The 14,614-nt window shown below is 40.8% G+C and overlaps 1 pseudogene; it reads right to left on the bottom strand.

Moving 5' to 3' along the window:
* Window positions 1-4,658: 4,658 nt before the first annotated feature.
* Window positions 4,659-5,218, bottom strand: LOC148002716 (glyceraldehyde-3-phosphate dehydrogenase pseudogene; annotated as a pseudogene).
* Window positions 5,219-14,614: the final 9,396 nt, after the last annotated feature.

Genomic DNA, 14,614 nt, shown 5'->3' on the forward strand with positions numbered 1-14,614 from the left:
TTTGGGAAGGATTGGGGTGTGTGGCCTTGTTAGAAGGACTGTGGCATTTGGGGCAGGTTTGATATTTCAAAATACTTGCACCATTTCCATGTCTCTTCTCTGCCTTGTTGTTGTGTCTCAAAATACTAGCTCTAAGCTATTCCTTTGCTGCACCATCATGAAGTCTACGCTACTGAAACAATAAATCCTAAATGAGCTATTTCTTCTATAAGTTGTCTTGGTCATGGTGTTTTATCCTAGTAATAGAAAAATAACTAAGATACCATGTTTATACTGGACACATTGGTGGTGTTTGCCCAGGGTGTGAGTATTCCAAATCATATTCTTTTTTTTTTTTTAGATATACAATTAAGCACTGAGAATATAGCTTGGTCTCACTACAAATTACAAAATAAAAAGTTTTGACCTGGGGTTGGGCTGCAGTCTCAATAGGTAAGAGGGTTGGCTGCTCTTCTACAAGACCAAGGTCAATTCCAAGCACACGATGGCTAACAAACATCTGTAACTCCAATTGCAGGAGACCTGACACAGTCTTCTGGGCAGCAGGCATGCAGTTGGTGCACAGATATGCATGCAAGCAAAGTGTTCATACACACACAAAATAAAAATTTAAAATGTTTAAAGAGCTTTAACTTGAGTTGACACTGGCAGGTGTTTCCCCCTCTGCTATTTTGCTCATAAGACAGAGGTCTCAACTCTACACAATAAGCCTCTGCCTTTTCTCTTTATATCTTTGAGCCTTTCTTATATTTCAATAGATAGAGGTATAAGCTTTAAACTTCATGGGTCTTTATAACCTGGTTATAGCTATAGCTTGATCTGGCTTAACTGAGTCACCTCTATTCGTTGTAATTATTTTCATGTAATTGTGGTTTTGTGTCAATTTGTATCCTAAGAGAAAACTAAGTAACAAAATGTGTGACCATTTCAGTTTCAGACATTTGTCAAAATGCTACTCCTCCCTATTTCCTTGCTGTATGAGAATGTATATTGTACGCAAATATTCCCGCTACTTGTAAAGGTCTTTAATTTTCCCCACTCCACCTTAATCACTCATGAGTTCTATTGTCTTCTCCAGTTTCTCCCTTAAAATATTTTTTTCTTCTCATGGGTACTTTTGCAGTAACTTGGCCTCTAATGACATATATTTTTACCTACAAACACATAACTAACAATTAGAATCTAAGATGTATATAGGACAGAGAACATATGGTATGTATCATTTTGGGACTAGCCTAATGCCTAGTATAATCTTCACACTTCCAATTATTTTCCTGCAAATTTCATTTTTTAACAAATAAATAAAATTCCACCGCATTTACATGCATGCATATTCTCATTATCAGTTTATCTATTGATGGGTGAGCCATGCATTAGTTACTTTTCTATTACTGTGATAAAACACCAGCAAGACCACTTATATAAGAAAGCATTTAACTGGGCTCATGGGTTAGAGTCCGTGGTGGCATCAGGAAAACCCGAGTTCACATCTCGAGCCACCAGGAGGCAGAGAGCATTCCAGGAATGGTATGAATCTTTTTCTCTTAGTTCAGGCTTTAGGGCTGTGAACAGACACCATGATCATGGCAACTCTTATAAAGGCAAACATTTAATTACAGCTGGCTTACAGGTTCAGAGGTCCATTATCATCAGGGCGAGAGGCATGCAGGCAAACATGGTGCTGGAAGGAGCTGAAAGTTTTCTATTTTGATCTGCAGGCAGCAGGGAGGAGACTATCTACCTCACTGTATACCTTGAGCATATCTGATCTCAAAGCTCTGCCTCTGTAGTAACACACTTCTTCTAACAAGGCTCACCTCCCCCAAAAAGGCCACACCTCCTAATAGTGCCACTCCCTATGTCCAAGCATACAAAGTCATGAATTTATGAGGGCTATGCCTATTCAAACTATCACACATTTGAAACATCAAGGCTGCCTCCAGTGGCACACCTCCAGCAAGGCCACACCTCTTAATCCTTCCCAAACAGTTTTGCCAAGTAGATCCTGTGAGGCCATTCTTACTCATACTATCACAGCTTATTCCATTTCCTTGCTATTGTGAAAAGAACAGCGGTAGACACTGGTGTCCAAGAATCTATGAAGTAGTATGGAGACTCCTTTTGGTATAAACCCAAGAGTGGTATAAGTGGATGTCCTAGTCAGGGTTTTGTTCCTGTGATAAAGACCATGACCGAAAGCCATTTGAGGAGGGAAAGCTTTATTTCACCTTATATACCTACCACTGAGGTATATGAACTCAATGTAGAAACACGAAGGCAACAAGTGCTTCTTACTGGCTTGTGTCTCATGTCCTGCCCCACCCTTTTGCTTATACTGTGAGGACCACCTGCCCAGGAGTTAAACCATTCACTGGAGTGTGCTGGGCCTTCCCATATCAGTTACTCATTAATCCTTAATAAAGAAAATGCCCTAGACTTGCCTATGAGCAACCTTTGTTGGAGGCATTTTTTCAATTGATGTTTCTCTTCCATGACTCTTCTAGCTTCCAAGATAATTTCTAATCTTGTCAAACCAATAGAAAAGTCAACCAGGATACCGGATCACGTGGTAGTTCTGTGGTTAGTTTTTGAGAAAGCACAATAAAAATTTCCACTGTGGTTCTAGCAGTCTGCACCAGCAATTGATAAGGCTCTCCTTTCCCTATATCATCTCCATTATTTGCTGTCATTTCTTTTTTGATGGTGTTTTGGGAGCATAGCGCAAAGGTCCTATGCCCACAGATCTTCAGAGAAACCAGGAATGTTAGGCCCAGAGGATGTCTCTCCGATGGGAAAGGTGTAAGAAAGCTGGGACTTGGGAGCGATGAACAGCCTGGTGACCCCCATTATCTGTTGAGACAGATGATGTCAAGCTTCTGCCAGCAGAACTGGAGGTAGTGTGTCATCCACATGACATTGACAGCCAGGGCCTCCCAAGTTCCCCCAACTAGGACCAGAGACACCTAATAGTCTAAATACCCTTACATGTACAGCCAGAGGCTCCTTCAAGCTCCCACCACCAGGACCAGAGGTGACTAATAGCCCAAATGACTCTGTGCTGTCTGTATGACCAAGACAAGGCCAGAGCCTTCCCTAAGCCCTTAAGCTACACAGGTAGCCTATCTCTAGAACCATCTTCTTGGAGGAAATGACGTGGACTCTAAGTCAAATTTTCATGTAATTATGCTTGCTTATGCATCAGGGTTTGTATTACACCAGGAAACTTTTCCCAAATCATACTGTTTAAATTTGTTGGGAATAAACTGCCTGAGATCAGACTCTTTAGAAGTCTTGATCCAGGTTGATGAAGTCAATCTGAATTGAGTTTCAGTCTTATATCTTTGCTGTTTGCTGCCTGGACACTTGCCGAGACCCCCCCTCGGTGGTGGCCATGTGGGCTAGTTTTGTTTCAATTTGACACTAGTTAGAATGATTTGTGTTTTATTTAGTGTTTTATTACTGTGGAGATAACACCATGACAATGGAAACTCTTATAAAGAAAAATGTCAAATTGGGGCTTACAGTTTCAGAGCTTTTTTTTTTTTTTCATTATCATCCTGGTGGGAATCATGGCGGATGCCCAAGGGGCAGGCAGCAGAAGGAGACCGTGTGCCACACTGGATATAGCTTAAGCATAGAAGTCCCACAGTGACACACTTCCTCCAACAAGGCCACACCTCCCAATTATGCCATTTCCTATGGGCCAAACATTCACAAATGAGTCTATAGGGGCCATATTTATTCAAACCACTACAATTTGGAGTGGAAACCTCAGTTAAGAGTGTCCCCGACGAACTGGCCTGTTAGTAAGCCCGTGGGGCATTTTCTTGATTGATGTTTGGTGTGGGAAGGCTCACTGGTGGTCGTGGGTGTTACAAGAAAATAGGCGGAGAAAGCCACGAAGAAAAGGCAAGCCAGTGGGATTGGGGATTTAGCTCAGTGGTAGAGCGCTTGCCTAGGAAGCGCGAGGCCATGGGTTCGGTCCCCAGCTCCGAAAAAAAAAGAACCAAAAAAAAAAAAAAAAAAAAAAAGGCAAGCCAGTAAACTACACTCTTCCATGGCCTCTGCTTCATTTCCTACCTCCAGGTTTCTGTCCTGGCTTCCCTCAGTGAAGGAATTATAAGTTATAAAGCAAAACCAAACAAACACAAGGAAAAGTGTTGGAGTGTTGTTTGTGCACCGTGTGAAGATGCGTCTCTGTCCTTCCCTGCCTGCCTAAGGCGCCTTCTGATTGGTTAAATAAAGAGCTGCATAGCATAAGCTGAGCAGGAGAGGATAAGGCAGGACTTCAAGCCCGGAGAGTGATAGACGCACTCAGATAGGAGGAGAGGAATCTCCCTATCCGGATTTGAAGGAAAAAGGCGGAGCCAGAGCAAGACTAAGATGGCAGGTAAAAGGGCCACGCGGCTAGGAAGTGGGCCAGGCCAGCAGCATTGCTTTAGAATACTTCAGTCCCAGCTTAGTGCCTGAAGCTTTTTTTTTTTTTTTTTGAGGGTGCATCGGAACTTTATTGATGGTATTCAAGAGAGAACGGAGGGCTCCCCAGGCCCCTCCTGTTATTATGGGGTCTGGGATGGAATTGTGAGGGACATGCTCAGTGTTGGGGGCTGAGTTGGGATGGGGATTCCTCAGCAACTGAGGGCCTCTCTCTTGCTCTCAGTGTCCTTGCTGGGCTGGGGTGGGTGGTCCAGGGTTTCTTACTCCTTGGAGGCCATGTAGGCCATGAGGTCCACCACCCTGTTGCCGTAGCTGTATTCCTTGTCATATCGGGAAATGAGCTTTACAAAGTTGTCGTTGAGAGCAATGACAGCCCCAGCATCAAAGGTGGAAGAGTGGGAGTCGCTGTTGAAGTTGCAGGAGACAACCTAGTCCTCAGTGTAACCCAGGATGCCCTTTAGTGGGCCCTCGGACGCCTGCTTCACCACCTTCTTGATGTCATCATACTTGGCAGGTTTCTCCAGGCTGCATGTCAGATCCACAACGGATACATTGGGGGTAGGCACATGGAAGGCCATGCCAGTGAGCTTCCCGTTCAGCTCTGGGATGACCTTGCCCACAGCCTTGGCAGCACCAGTGGATGCAGGGATGATGTTCTGGGCTGCCCCACGGCCATCACGTCACAGCTTTCCAGAGGGGCCATCCACAGTCACTGAGTGGCAGTGATGGCATGGACTGTGGTCATGAGCCCTTCCACGATGCCAAAGTTGTCATGGATGACTGAAGCTTTTTTTTTTTTTTTTTTATTAACTTGAGTATTTCTTATATACATTTGTTATTCCCTTTCCCGGTTTCCGGGCAAACATCCCCCTCCCCCCTCCCCTTCCTTATGGGTGCCCCCCTCCCAACCCTCCCCCCATTGCCGCCCTCCCCCCATAGTCTAGTTCACTGGGGGTTCAGTCTTAGCAGGACCCAGGGCTTCCCCTTCCACTGGTGCTCTTACTAGGATATTCATTGCTACCTATGGGGTCAGAGTCCAGGGTCAGTCCATGTATAGTATTTAGGTAGTGGCTTAGTCCCTGGAAGCTCTGGTTGCTTGACATTGTTGTACTTTTGGGGTCTCGAGCCCCTTCAAGCTCTTCCAGTTCTTTCTCTGATTCCTTCAACGGGGGACCTATTCTCAGTTCAGTGGTTTGCTGCTGGCATTCGCCTCTGTATTTGCTGTATTCTGGCTGTGTCTCTCAGGAGCGATCTACATCCGGCTCCTGTCGGTCTGCACTTCTTTGCTTCATCCATCTTGTCCAATTGGGTGGCTGTATATGTATGGGCCACCTGTGGGGCAGGCTCTGAATGGGTGTTCCTTCAGTCTCTGTTTTAATCTTTGCCTCTCCCTTCCCAGCCAAGGGTATTCTTTTTCCTCATTTAAAGAAGGAGTGAAGCATTCACATTTTGATCATTCGTCTTGAGTTTCGTTTGTTCTAGGGATCTAGGGTAATTCAAGCATTTGGGCTAATAGCCACTTATCAATGAGTGCATACCATGTATGTCTTTCTGTGATTGGGTTAGCTCACTCAGGATGATATTTTCCAGTTCCAACCATTTGCCTACGAATTTCATAAAGTCGTTGTTTTTGATAGCTGAGTAATATTCCATTGTGTAGATGTACCACATTTTCTGTATCCATTCCTCTGTTGAAGGGCATCTGGGTTCTTTCCATTTTCTGGCTATTATAAATAAGGCTGCAATGAACATAGTGGAGCACGTGTCTCTTTTATATGTTGAGGCATCTTTTGGGTATATGCCCAAGAGAGGTATAGCTGGATCCTCAGGCAGTTCAATGTCCAATTTTCTGAGGAACCTCCAGACTGATTTCCAGAATGGTTTTACCAGTCTGCAATCCCACCAACAATGGAGGAGTGTTCCTCTTTCTCCACATCCTCGCCAGCATCTGCTGTCACCTGAGTTTTTGATCTTAGCCATTCTCACTGGTGTGAGGTGAAATCTCAGGGTTGTTTTGATTTGCATTTCCCTTATGACTAAAGATGTTGAACATTTCTTTAGGTGTTTCTCAGCCATTCGGCATTCCTCAGCTGTGAATTCTTTGTTTAGCTCTGAACCCCATTTTTTAATAGGGTTATTTGTTTCCCTGCGGTCTAACTTCTTGAGTTCTTTGTATATTTTGGATATAAGGCCTCTATCTGTTGTAGGATTGGTAAAGATCTTTTCCCAATCTGTTGGTTGCCGTTTTGTCCTAACCACAGTGTCCTTTGCCTTACAGAAGCTTTGCAGTTTTATGAGATCCCATTTGTCGATTCTTGATCTTAGAGCATAAGCCATTGGTGTTTTGTTCAGGAAATTTTTCCAGTGCCCATGTGTTCCAGATGCTTCCCTAGTTTTTCTTCTATTAGTTTGAGTGTGTCTGGTTTGATGTGGAGGTCCTTGATCCACTTGGACTTAAGCTTTGTACAGGGTGATAAGCATGGGTCGATCTGCATTCTTCTACACGTTGACCTCCAGTTGAACCAGCACCATTTGCTGAAAATGTTATCTTTTTTTCCATTGGATGGTTTTGGCTCCTTTGTCAAAAATCAAGTGACCATAGGTGTGTGGGTTCATTTCTGGGTCTTCAATTCTATTCCATTGGTCTATCTGTCTGTCTCTGTACCAATACCATGCAGTTTTTATCACTATTGCTCTGTAATACTGCTTGAGTTCAGGGATAGTGATTCCCCCTGAAGTCCTTTTATTGTTGAGGATAGCTTTAGCTATCCTGGGTTTTTTGTTATTCCAGATGAATTTGCAAATTGTTCTGTCTAACTCTTTGAAGAATTGGATTGGTATTTTGATGGGGATTGCATTGAATCTGTAGATTGCTTTTGGTAAAATGGCCATTTTTACTAAATTAATCCTGCCAATCCATGAGCATGGGAGATCTTTCCATCTTCTGAGGTCTTCTTCAATTTCTTTCCTCAGTGTCTTGAAGTTCTTATTGTACAGATCTTTTACTTGCTTGGTTAAAGTCACACCGAGGTACTTTATATTTTTTGGGTCTATTATGAAGGGTGTCGTTTCCCTAATTTCTTTCTCGGCTTGTTTCTCTTTTGTATAGAGGAAGGCAACTGATTTATTTGAGTTAATTTTATACCCAGCCACTTTGCTGAAGTTGTTTATCAGCTTTAGTAGTTCTCTGGTGGAACTTTTGGGATCACTTAAATATACTATCATGTCATCTGCAAATAGTGATATTTTGACCTCTTCTTTTCCGATCTGTATCCCCTTGATCTCCTTTTGTTGTCTGATTGCTCTGGCTAGAACTTCAAGAACTATATTGAATAAGTAGGGAGAGAGTGGGCAGCCTTGTCTAGTCCCTGATTTTAGTGGGATTGCTTCAAGTTTCTCTCCATTTAGTTTAATGTTAGCAACTGGTTTGCTGTATATGGCTTTTACTATGTTTAGGTATGGGCCTTGAATTCCTATTCTTTCCAGGACTTTTATCATGAAGGGGTGTTGAATTTTGTCAAATGCTTTCTCAGCATCTAATGAAATGATCATGTGGTTCTGTTCTTTCAGTTTGTTTATATAATGGATCACGTTGATGGTTTTCCGTATATTAAACCATCCCTATCCCTGCAAGCCTGGGATGAAGCCTACTTGATCATGGTGGATGACTGTTTTGATGTGCTCTTGAATTCGGTTTGCCAGAATTTTATTGAGTATTTTTGCGTCGATATTCATAAGGGAAATTGGTCTGAAGTTCTCTTTCTTTGTTGTGTCTTTGTGTGGTTTAGGTATAAGAGTAATTGTGGCTTCATAGAAGGAATTCGGTAGGGCTCCATCTGTTTCAATTTTGTGGAATAGTTTGGATAATATTGGTATGAGGTCTTCTATGAAGGTTTGATAGAATTCTGCACTAAACCCGTCTGGACCTGGGCTCTTTTTGGTTGGGAGACCTTTAATGACTGTTTCTATTTCCTTAGGAGTTATGGGGTTGTTTAACTGGTTTATCTGTTCCTGATTTAACTTCGATACCTGGTATCTGTCTAGGAAATTGTCCATTTCCTGAAGATTTTCAAGTTTTGTTGAATATAGGTTTTTATAGTAAGATCTGATGATTTTTTGAATTTCCTCTGAATCTGTAGTTATGTCTCCCTTTTCATTTCTGATTTTGTTAATTTGGACGCACTCTCTGTGTCCTCTCGTTAGTCTGGCTAAGGGTTTATCTATCTTGTTGATTTTCTCAAAGAACCAACTTTTGGTTGTGTTGATTCTTTCTATGGTCCTTTTTGTTTCTACTTGGTTGATTTCAGCTCTGAGTTTGATTATTTCCTGCCTTCTACTCCTCCTGGGTGTATTTGCTTCTTTTTGTTCTAGAGCTTTTAGGTGTGCTGTCAAGCTGCTGACATATGCTCTTTCCTGTTTCTTTCTGCAGGCACTCAGCGCTATGAGTTTTCCTCTTAGCACAGCTTTCATTGTGTCCCATAAGTTTGGGTATGTTGTATCTTCATTTTCATTAAATTCTAAAAAGTTTTTAATTTCTTTCTTTATTTCTTCCTTGACCAGGTTATCATTGAGTAGAGCATTGTTCAATTTCCACGTATATGTGGGCATTCTTCCCTTATTGTTATTGAAGACCAGTTTTAGGCCGTGGTGGTCTGATAGCACGCATGGGATTATTTCTATCTTTCTGTACCTGTTGAGGCCCGTTTTTTGACCAATTATATGGTCAATTTTGGAGAAAGTACCATGAGGAGCTGAGAAGAAGGTACATCCTTTTGCTTTAGGATAGAATGTTCTATAAATATCCGTTAAGTCCATTTGGCTCATGACTTCTCTTAGTCTGTCGACATCACTGTTTAATTTCTGTTTCCATGATCTGTCCATTGATGAGAGTGGTGTGTTGAAATCTCCCACTATTATTGTGTGAGGTGCAATGTGTGCTTTGAGCTTTAGTAAGGTTTCTTTTACGTATGTAGGTGCCCTTGTATTTGGGGCATAGATATTTAGGATTGAGAGTTCATCTTGGTGGATTTTTCCTTTGATGAATATGAAGTGTCCTTCCTTATCTTTTTTGATGACTTTTAGTTGGAAATTGATTTTATTTGATATAAGAATGGCTACTCCAGCTTGCTTCTTCTGACCATTTGCTTGGAAAGTTGTTTTCCAGCCTTTCACTCTGAGGTAGTGTCTGTCTTTGTCTCTGAGGTGTGTTTCCTGTAGGCAGCAGAATGCAGGGTCCTCGTTGTGTATCCAGTTTGTTAATCTATGTCTTTTTATTGGGGAGTTGAGGCCATTGATATTGAGAGATATTAAGGAATAGTGATTATTGCTTCCCGTTATATTCATATTTGGATGTGAGGTTATGTTTGTGTGCTCTCATTCTCTTTGTTTTGTTGCCAAGACGATTAGTTTCTTGCTTCTTCTAGGGTATAGCTTGCCTCCTTATGTTGGGGTTTACCATTTATTATCCTTTGTAGTGCTGGATTTGTGGAAAGATATTGTGTAAATTTGGTTTTGTCATGGAATATCTTGGTTTCTCCATCAATGTTAATTGAGAGTTTTGCTGGATACAGTAACCTGGGCTGGCATTTGTGTTCTCTTAGGGTCTGTATAACATCAGTCCAGGATATTCTGGCCTTCATAGTTTCTGGCGAGAAGTCTGGTGTGATTCTGATAGGTCTCCCTTTATATGTTACTTGACCTTTTTCCCTTACTGCTTTTAATATTCTTTCTTTATTTTGTGCGTTTGGTGTTTTGACAATTATGTGACGGGAGGTGTTTCTTTTCTGGTCCAATCTATTTGGAGTTCTGTAGGCTTCTTGTATGTCTATGGGTATCTCTTTTTTTAGGTTAGGGAAGTTTTCTTCTATGATTTTGTTGAAGATATTTACTGTTCCTTTGAGCTGGGAGTCTTCACTCTCTTCTATACCTATTATCCTTAGGTTTGATCTTCTCATTGAGTCCTGGATTTCCTGTATGTTTTGGACCAGTAGCTTTTTCCGCTTTACATTATCTTTGACAGTTGAGTCAATGATTTCTATGGAATCTTCTGCTCCTGAGATTCTCTCTTCCATCTCTTGTATTCTGTTGGTGAAGCTTGTATCTACAGCTCCTTGTCTCTTCTTTTGGTTTTCTATATCCAGGGTTGTTTCCATGTGTTCTTTCTTGATTGCTTCTATTTCCATTTTTAATTCCTTCAACTGTTTGATTGTGTTTTCCTGGAATTCTTTCAGGGATTTTTGTGTCTCCTCTCTATGGGCTTCTACTTGTTTATTTATGTTTTCCTGGAATTCTTTCAGGGATTTTTGTGTCTCCTCTCTATGGGCTTCTACTTGTTTATTTATGTTTTCCTGGAATTCTTTCAGGGATTTTTGTGATTCTTTCAGGCATTTTTGCGATTCCTCTCTGTAGGCTTCTACTTGTTCTCTAAGGGAGTTCTTCACATCTTTTTTGAAGTCCTCCAGCATCATGATCAAAAATGATTTTGAAACTAGATCTTGCTTTTCTGGTGTGTTTGGATATTCCATGTTTGTTTTGATGGGAGAATTGGGCTCCGATGGTGCCATGTAGTCTTGGTTTCTGTTGCTTGGGTTCCTGCGCTTGCCTCTCGCCATCAGATTATCTCTAGTGTTACTTTGTTCTGCTATTTCTGACAGTGGCTAGACTGTCCTATAAGCCTGTGTGTCAGGAGTGCTGTAGACCTGTTTTCCTCTCTTTCAGTCAGTTATGGGGACAGAGTGTTCTGCTTTCCGGCGTGTGGTTTTTCCTCTCTACAGGTCTTCAGCTGTTCCTGTGGGCCTGTGTCTTGAGTTCACCAGGCAGCTTTCTTGCAGCAGAAAAGTTGGTCTTACCTGTGGTCCCGAGGCTCAAGTTCGCTCGTGGGGTGCTACCCACGGGCTCTCTGCAGCAGCAGCAACCAGGAAGACCTGTGCTGCCATGACTGAAGCTTTTAATAAATATACCAGGTCTCCGTGTCATAAAGCCCATACGTCTACATTTGGCATCCACTGCCTGGCACAGAATCCAAGCTTAGACAAAAGATTCAGAAATTAGAAATGAGAAACATTTCCCAAGCAACCACAGTTTTTCAGAGTTTCCAACTGGTACCTGCAGGCAAAATGGAGCAGAAGTGAAACCTAGTAGCCAGGTGGAACCTGAGGCTAGCCAGCACTGAGAGCAGAAGCTGCTGCTGTTGATCACAATTTCCAAGTCAAAGGATGAGGCTGTGTGGTCACTGAGTGCAGGAAGCCAAGATCCTGAAGTCCTGAATACAGAGGAGCCTCTGAGCTACTACAGTAATTAGTGGTCCTTAAAAGTGAGAGTTTATATAAGCTTAGCTACAGAGATAAATACTAAGTGTGGAAGCAGAAAAGAAATAAAGTCTCCAAAGGAGGAGAAAGAAAGAAAATAAGTAAAAATGTTCTACAAATGTGCACAATAAAGTCTCTATAGAAAGGAAAGAGTAAGAGAGATTTAGAAAGAAAATATTTTCCATGTTTATAAGACACTATATTTAGATCCTATAGTTTTGTTACAATTATAAGTATACAAATCATTATTTTTTTTTTTTTCTTTTTCTTTTTTTCGGAGCTGGGGACCGAACCCAGGACCTTACAAATCATTATTTTTTAATGATTAAATTTTTATATATCTTTTTAAGGAGAGAGCAGAATAAAGCAGATTTAGAGAAGGAAAAGACTGAAAAATCAATTGCTAGAGTGGAAGTGATAGAAAAAAGTGGTTGAAAACTGATTCAGAATAAAGGAGCTTCAGAGGAATCCAATCTAAAGCCTACGTCGCCACCTTGTGACCAGATTGCAGAATGGCAGCCTATTAAAGTCCTAGATAAACAGGCTGAATTAAGAATGCAGATTCTGTTTGATGATCTACCTTAGAAATTGGTACAATAGATTATGTATTATATGTTGTAAAGTTTGTACAATTAAGATATGTACATATGTTAATATATTATACAATCAATACTCAAGATTTTGGTATGTGTCTGCCTTGAGTTCTGAAAAGTTTGACTCTGAGATTGCACATTTGTTAGAGGTGAAAGCTATCTTAGAGATGCCTTTACAAACTGAAGCTGGTGGTACTTTGGTATGTGTATCCATTAGAATACAACAATATTTTAGGCATTGTAGTAAGACACGTGTTACTGGCATATCTCACAATCCTGCAGGATAGTCAACTGTAGAAAGGTCTAACAGAACTTTGCTGATAAAACGAAAGGGGGATATAAAGATACCCAGAGATAGATTAAATAATGCTTTATTGACTTCAAATTTTGTAAACGACAATAAGACAGATAATACAGCTGCTGAAATGCACCAGATTTTTAGAAAGGACTGCTGAGTTAAATCAGCCTATATAGATATGATAACCTCAGAATGGAAGGTAGGAAATGTGTTGCATCAGAAAAGAGGTTTTGTCTTTGTTTCAACAGGAGAAGAAAAGCTTCAGATTGCTTCAAAATTAATAAAGATTAGATTTGACCAAGGAAATCTTGGCTGCAGACACACAGAGAAAGACCCAGCAGGATAGCGAACAGGTGACCTGAATACTGATCCTTCTACTTAGGAGCAGCTCTGAGACAGGCTGAGACATGAAAGTGTCTATTTGTAGCCCATAAATCTGGTTGGGTATACAATCCTCAGGGCTTATTATTATAGTCTACCCTTTTAAACAGCACAGATGATAATGTATACAGTCCAAACTGACATAGAGAAAGATGCCTTCACCTGCTCAGACAATGAGCTTGTTTGTACACACTGCACATTCCATATATGTGTCAATGCAAAATCTATGTTACTTTAAAAGTTTATGTTTACAGAGCAAAACGACCAGACATCAATGGAAACAAGACAAATGGCTCAGGAGATCCAGCCTCACAGACTGTCACAACAGCTGTTTCCTCAAAAAGTGTGCATTCAGAACAACTGCAAAACACCTAGGTAGGAAGGTCTAGCCGGAGATGACCACTCTTGGTTAAGGTGGAAGCAATTTAAAGGAGGTTAGATCCAGGGATCTCTTTTTTGTTGTTTTTTTCTTTTCTCTATCCTTCTTTCTCTTGTATCTAGTGTTAGGTGGAAAGGGGGAATAAGGGATACAAAGAAAAAGGAGAGATAAAGGAATGAAGGTATAAAAGGATAGATTATTGAATCTATGTAGACTAGAAAGTAACAATCCAAGAATATTTTTACACTGCTATGGAATTTTGTATATTGATACAAATTTAAGGTTATATTTTTGTTAGGACATATTGTGTATATGATTCAACTCTTGTTTAAGTTAAGATTAAGGTAACCTATTCAACTCATTTAAAAACACAATATGAAGTTCTGGTTCTTGAAAGCTGCTATTGTAGACTATTTAGGATAATTAAGAAATGCAAGCTAATAGTCGATTAAACTTATGGTCATGATACATACTAACTTAGTTAATTACAGAAATAAACTATTATCATCCTGTAAACGTTTTCAAACTTAAGCAGAGAGTGGACAGCTAGAAACAAGCAACATTTGCCTATGAAATATACCATAGATAAATAGGTGGTCTTCAGAAACATCAAAGATCTTCAGGACATGGCATTTAAAAACGTTTTTATTAATAAAAGTCTTTCATAACAGCGAGACACAAGTGCTCCTGTTAGCATCCCTATACTACTCCAAAGAAAATGATGGGCATCCAAGAATCTCCATGTGGAGTTTTCTTCATATGTGGCAAAGCTAGCCACTGGGCAAAAAACAGCCCTTGCTTTGCCTGCAGGCAGCATGCTGTCAAAACAGTGAACAGGCAGGACATGGAAGAGTTGCTTGCCAGACTTTGCAAGAACGAGGTGGGCAAGTTCTTCATGATTCCTGCTTCAGAGAAAGGTGTGTCACACACTGGACCAGAAGGCCAAAGGTGGATGCTTCAACATTGCAGAGGAACCTTGGGAGATGTCCAGGCAGCCAGCTGTCTCTGTCATTTGTGCAGTTGTGGAAGCTTCGTGCCCGCACTTCTTGTTTACTTAGGTAATATTTATCTTTTTTAGGTCTCTAATGGAGTTGAAGACTAGATAGTTATAGTGTTGCAATTAAACTAAAGTTTTATAGGATTTAAGAAAATGATTTAAGGTCTAAAAGACAGGTCAGTAAATTTAAGTTATGATAGAAAGTGATTTAAGTATAAAACT

This window comes from Rattus norvegicus, chromosome 11 (genome assembly GCF_021556685.1).
Source record: "Rattus norvegicus strain SHRSP/BbbUtx chromosome 11, alternate assembly SHRSP_T2T, whole genome shotgun sequence".
Taxonomy (NCBI): Eukaryota; Metazoa; Chordata; class Mammalia; order Rodentia; family Muridae; genus Rattus; species Rattus norvegicus.